The sequence below is a fragment of the Polyodon spathula genome, chromosome 16 (genome assembly GCF_017654505.1).
Source record: "Polyodon spathula isolate WHYD16114869_AA chromosome 16, ASM1765450v1, whole genome shotgun sequence".
NCBI lineage: Eukaryota > Metazoa > Chordata > Actinopteri > Acipenseriformes > Polyodontidae > Polyodon > Polyodon spathula.
Genome location: NC_054549.1, coordinates 31427401 through 31434308, shown reverse-complemented (window position 1 = coordinate 31434308; position 6908 = coordinate 31427401).

The window sequence follows — 6908 nt, the reverse complement described above, 5'->3', positions numbered from 1 at the left end:
AAAACAGAGCATGTCAATTTATATAAAGATCATATGTGTCACTGGCTATTTGATATTCTCGTGTTTGATGTTCTGTTGCTCAAGGGCGGTTGTCAAATATCAATCTACAACAAAACAGACATTTCCTGTAACAGCGACTGTCAGCGATGATATGACTATTATATGAAATGAAATGCTCAATGTCTAACATTCAACCCATTTTTGAAATTTTTATTTAAAGGGTTTATTTCAACATTGACTTGATGATAGCCTACATGCATAAAGCATTACCATTTTTAACCGACTATACATGAAGCGGTTTTAAGTGTTGGAGGCAGCTGTCCTATAGCTTTCATTCACTATGTGCTGTTAGTCTTGTTAAACAAACACTTCAATCCCTAATAAAACTGTGCTTCTACTGTTTACTGTGGAGCCTTCCTTTAATCTGCCTGTCTGTCTTTCTGTCAATATTGATAGATAGAGGAGACAAGGCTACCCTTGAAAATGGGCAAAGCCTGGGCTCTTAACCTATTTCTTACTACAGTATTTATTGTTTTTTTTTTTTTCCTTTTTATATTCTAACAAATAGCTGGCAACCATTCTCTGCACTTCTGATCAGGATCTATTAACAGCACTAGCCTGTACATGTGTATATTGTGAGCTGCAGTCTAAATTCTGATGCTACAATGAAATAATTTAACATTTATATCTACAGAAGCATTAAGATCCCACACTGTCATGCTAAATGGTATGACAATGGATAGATTAATATGAAACAGGGATGGGTCGTGCCCTTTAGAAAAAAACAAACAAACCAAAAAAAAAAAACTGGAAAATCTCCATGGAAACAAAAAAAAAGCTCTTGGTATTTCTAATAATTGTATGCATTGTAGTAGGAAAGCTGGAAGGTAGAGAATACCAGTGCTGTTAAAAACAAAAACAAAAAAAAAACACATTATGAATTGTCAGTCCAACTCCAAACATCGATGGAAACCATTGCTATTACAAGAGCCTACCCCAACCAAACTGGCCACATTGAATTAGACAGTGTGAAGTATCTTGGAAAAACTTTGTAGTAAAAACACTTGCCAAGTACACAATACAGTTGTTTTTAGCAAAGGTGTGCTAGAATGGCCAATAAACTAGAATGTGTTAAGCCTCATATGGCATTGAAAGATCTTACTAGCTTTTAATGTCTACTGTTTAAAAGTGCAGAGTTCTGTTCTTGCAAATGAATCATAAGATTTGGTCACATTCAATAGTTCTACTGTGGAAATGTTCAAGCACCTCCAAGATGTTTTAAATACTAATGGCTTGCAGAAACCGATTACACGATGCAGAATTATTGGTTAAACAGGCAGGGTCTGATTGCTTTAGGTGTGGCAAATCACTCTCAAGCTTTACAAAACAGAATAAGCTTTCCTGAAATTTACAGTACTCCATTGTTACATACAAAACATGATACAGTGAGACAAGAATGCATGATGACAGGCATTGTTTTAAAAGAAAATTAAAATTGATTAATTAAAATTAATTAATCAGAAGTTCCCACTATCCCATTGATGTTCGATAAAACATCGGATACAGCCTGCTTAATGTTATTATTATGTTGAACTAGACAGCATTGACCTTCACAGAACATGACACCCTTTGCAGTTGGTGGTTGTTTATTTTATTTTTTTTAGATTTTATTGAGGGTCAATCTAGCACATATTGTAAGGAAAACCAGCAATTTGCTGTACAGTATAAAAGCTTTTTACAGAGCACCTTTATACAACGTGATTTTGTCGTTCTCCTAGTATTAAATTATATATATATATATATATATATATATATATATATATATATATATATATATATATATATATATATAAACTTCTATTGCCCATTGGTAAAAAGTGTTTCATTGAAAGCTGGCAACCATGGTTTATAATGTGCTATCCCATTGAAAATTGTCCAAAAGCACTAGTCTCCTACAGTATACTGCATTACGTGGGAAACTGAATGCTGCATTCTGTTCTCATGTGTGGATAAATACATTTAAAATAATACATGGGTGTATTTGCTGTAATCGATTGTTCGATGAGGCTTATTAGAGTCTCCAGTTATTGTCTTTGTTAACATAACAGGATTATCACTCCCGGGAGATTTAGAGAAACTGGTGTTAATGTGACACATACAGCTGACTAACTCTTCTGTAAGAACATAACGAGAAATGGAAAACAGTTACAACAGGAAATAACTGCTCACACCCACAAACCAAAACTTTAAAGGGACACCAGAACGGCTCATCGTGAAATTTCCAACTCAGTTATTGTATGTTACGTTGAACACACGTGTCATTAACACCAGTAAAAGGAATCACTACCATCACTTTATTATTTGATTTATTTATTTATTTTAAACTCTTCACTTTCATTGGTATTCCAAATCCTGTGACAGAAGGACGCGATACAGTTTAGTTAAACAGACAAATCTAGAAGATTAAAAGTGAAAGTCCAAACCTATCACATTTTAGCTAGCGGACTTGTCACGTATATTTAGAGACAAACAGCTCCCTGTCAAGCATAAAAACCTTGAGTCATATTTAAAATATATTGTCATAACACTCATATGACTCGTCACCAATACTTCCACTGTATTTCTTGTGATCTATGAAACAGAATGTTTGCAGTATCATAGTAACACGTTATGATATGTAACAGATTTTATGTTATACCAGTTTTTAAAGTGATTCTAAAAGATTATACAGCTGTTTTGTTGCCTTTAAAAGGGGTTATGAGAGCTAGTGTCCACTTCCAATAAAGCTTTTCTACAACAATTAGCTGTGCTGTGATCAGTAATTCTCTAGAATGCCAGTGGAAGTATCTATTAAGATACATTTGTTAGATAAGTGGATAAGGGAGACAGACCATTAGAAAATAATTTTACTGTTAAATTGAGCAGAACAGTCTTAAGTGTTTTCATGTTGTCAGGAACCATGCTTTCAGACATTACCGTGGCTGGTAGACTACTTGTGCTTTAAATGATCCATTACATACTATTGTGCTTCACCTCAGTTACAACCGGGTAAGACACACAGAAGATTAAGCGGCACATAGGACAACAGTTTAACTCTGATATTCCCATGGAAACCACACATGCTTGAAAGCAATACAGCAGATAGTTAGAATAAGGAAAACATTTTTAAAAAAATCTCAATAACTGAACAATTTGGAATGATTACAAAACATCATAAAAAAATTAGTTTAAAAAAAAAAATGTTTAAATGGCTTTTGTAGCTATATCTTTAAAAAAAAAACATTACAAACAGATCAGCTCATTGCTTACATTTAACATTGTTTGTGTTGTCTGGCGGGGAAAAGATAAACATACTTTTATTACCTTAGAGTGTTCCGAAATCTAACTTATCAGGCTAAAAGTTATATAAAAAAAACAAACAAAAAAACCCAACAAAAAACCAAAAAAAATAATCAAACACCTGCCATCTTCACCACGGGTTAATGTAAAAGACATCAAAGATAATGAGCTGCAGATAATAGATGATGTTGATTGGGTTTACATTAACCAGACACAGGAATACGATAGTAAAACACATTAAACGCTGGTAAGAGGTCAGTTAGGGCTGGATTTTAACTGCCTTTTTGTCATTCTGAAGTGAACTTGTGCAAGCTTTATAACAACAAAAAAAGATTCAATAAATGGCTGATTAAAGGCCCAGAGCTTTTGAGAGCAGAGCACCACTTCTCTGTAAATTGCGTCCTTCAGGATTCAGCTGCTTGGTATGAATAAAAAGGAGGGAAAATCTTTTCAGCGCATAACACAACATACTGATCAGAGGACATCACTGCTGGACTGTCACTGATTTCAGTGGTGGCACAGAATTAAATATCTAGTAATCCTTGACACGTGCAATTGAAAACCTCAGAGCCGACGAATATGGTTTTAATCTCAGCAGTCAGCCAGCTGCTAGCCTAGGATTGCCAGAAAGACGAACGGGGGAAAAGGCCTTTTCACGCAGTCAGACCTCATCATGATGACATCTCAATGTTTGATGATCATTTAACTTAATGGGTTTATAGGCTGCATAAGGAATCCCAGAAGCAACAACAGAAATATAATGTGGTTCATCTCCATTTTATATGAATTTAATTTCTGCATTAACTACTTACTTTATAAATTGCTCTGAAAGGTACAAGTCCAACTGACTATCAAAGACTGACAGTTGCTAAGGGCATGCTTTATTAAAAATACATTCTTATTGCCGGGTTTACGTGAATCCAGATAAGCACTAGATCAAGACACTGTAATACTGCTGTGTCTACTATGTGATAACAGCTAAAATGATACCATCTGGTATAATGAGCCATCATCTATAGGGCTGAGTCTGTTAAACTGAGGATAATACCTTAACTACTTCCTTTGAGTTCTGTGCTCTTGGGAATGTGTATATGTATGGCTCAAGTGTGAGTGCAATCTTTCTCGTGAGTGTCTGACTCAGTAGAGGTGATAAGAACCAACATTGTCCATTTAAATGTCTAACCCCTACTTCGGTAAATAGTGGATGCATACTGTATTTGTCACACTTACACTTGTACATACATCTGGAGAACCGTTTATCCAATTAAGATGAAACTTGGTAAGTGCTATCTGGATCATCTCTCTGCATGTATGACATGGTGAACTATTTTATGATGCCGAGTTCTGTTTCTTTTCCAGCTGTGGTTGCATGTTACTATCACACTTTTGCTTGTTTCACTCCTGTGCAACCCTTGCTTTAAGTTTTTCAAAAGAGAGGAGCAAAGCCAGTCTAGGTGTCAATTGGGTTTCCTCGACTTCTTCAGAACAATGCTTTCACATTGCAAAACACTCTGACTTTGATTTGGGCAGAGAAAGCTCTCTAGAAATTTTCAACTCTAAATTCTATAGTAAAAAGCATGTTTAGGTATCTTCCATACACACTAACATCTCAATTTCTCCAGTCATTAAATGGCTGTTAATTGAATGGCCATTCTCTTAGATGCATTTTACCAGTTTTGAAAGCTGTAATAAAGTTAATTGGTTCAAACACAGCCACTATAATGATTAACAAGAACTAAACACTTCATTTAATTGCAGACAAGATTGTATTAACAAATGGCACAGATAATTACTGTGACTTTAACATGTATAAATGAGAAAAGCAAATTGTTGATCATATTTAGCAATTAATGTTCAATTTAATATTTGTTGCCCTCCTAACAGGTAGTAATTGGATCAAATAGCATTTAAAATCAGCAACCCCCCCCCCCCCCCTGCCAGATGCTCAATTGTTTTTCTTAATCCTTGAATAAGGAGGAAATTATGATGATCAGAGATCTAGAAAAATTACACTAGACCATACAAGAATGTCTGGAAAGCGTGATTCAGTGTCAAGGTTTAACATCTAGCCAGAGCCTATTACGAAGGCTACGATTTTGGCACGGTCATTTTCTGCATATTTCACAGGTGAGTTGCGGCAAAAAAACAAATTCACAGAAAGGTCACCAAATAGTGTAGTTTTTGTTACACCGACACACACAAGAGCTTTTAAACAGTACACCAAAAGCAATAATATAAGGACTATTGCTGTTGACTACAGATGCGTTTAAATGTTACTTTAGAGAACATGCTTTAGAGCACATCATTTCTGGTTGGAGTTGAGGGTCTTTACAGAAAACAACACACTCACAATTTTATTTTTATTTTAGCGGTCCCCCATTTACATGCTTGTTCAGCCATCTCACTCACTGACCTACAACATAGCTACATGTAAAAGCTGAGTACGTACACAACCAATCAATTTACAGATACTGTATTTTCAATGCATGACATACTGCATTTTTTAAAGGAAATAAAGGAAGCGCCTAATCAGATGTGTTTTTACATCCATTTCCAAGATTTCACAGACTTTGTCAAAGGAGATGTGATACCTTTATTGGACTAACAAAACAAGAATTAATTAAGCTTTTCAAGACCTCAAAGGTCTCTTCTTCAGGTGAAAGTAGGAAAGAGATCTCTCAGCTTTTTCTCTTTCCTATTTTCACCTGAAGAAGAGACCTTTGAGGTATTGAAAGCTTGTGATCAATTATTGTTTAGTTAGTCCAATAACTATCATCTCTCGACTAATACGGCTACCATTTCATCTATCACAGACTTTATTCAAATTCACGATTTTCACTAATTCCGTGACCTCCGTGACAAAATCGTAGCCTTACCTATTATCTCTTATTAATTGATCCTTGGCTGTAAGTTGAAAGCAACAGAGAAATTACAGTATGTTCTAGTTTGGTTATATAAACAATTAAGTTAAAAGTTTCAAGAAAGCTTGTCATTTTGCAATAACTAACTGCAATAATACCCACCTAAGTGGGCTCTGAGGTTACAACCTGGTTTTTGCAATCAATATTTGGTCTTCATATTTAGTCTCTATATGGTAAAGTCCTGTATAGGAATAATACATAGTTGTCATGTGTTTAATTGTAAAATTACAGTTATGTCAGAAAATAGACGCCCTGTAGTTGGGGTAAAATGTGTAACAAAATTGCCACATTGCAAGAGGTTAATGACCATACACATGCTGCTTTCATCATACCATGCACCAAGAGTCCTCAAATATAACTACTGCCTTTGTAACGCTCTCGTTCTCACTAGGCACGTAAAAAAGTTTAAACTGCAAATCTGCTTTATCTCTGAACATGGGGAAAATAAGAATCAAAACCTCATGAATTAAATAAATTTAACCATTTTATTTGTGAAAAACTACAAGCAGAATTCATAAATAGACATTTCTATTTGAAGCAGGAGAAATTATAAAGTGGCCTCTAATAATAGTCGTGCACATGCCAGTTAACATTAATATATTAACATTTTATTTGCTAGACAAACCAGCAGGGCCCATTAAAAGTTCC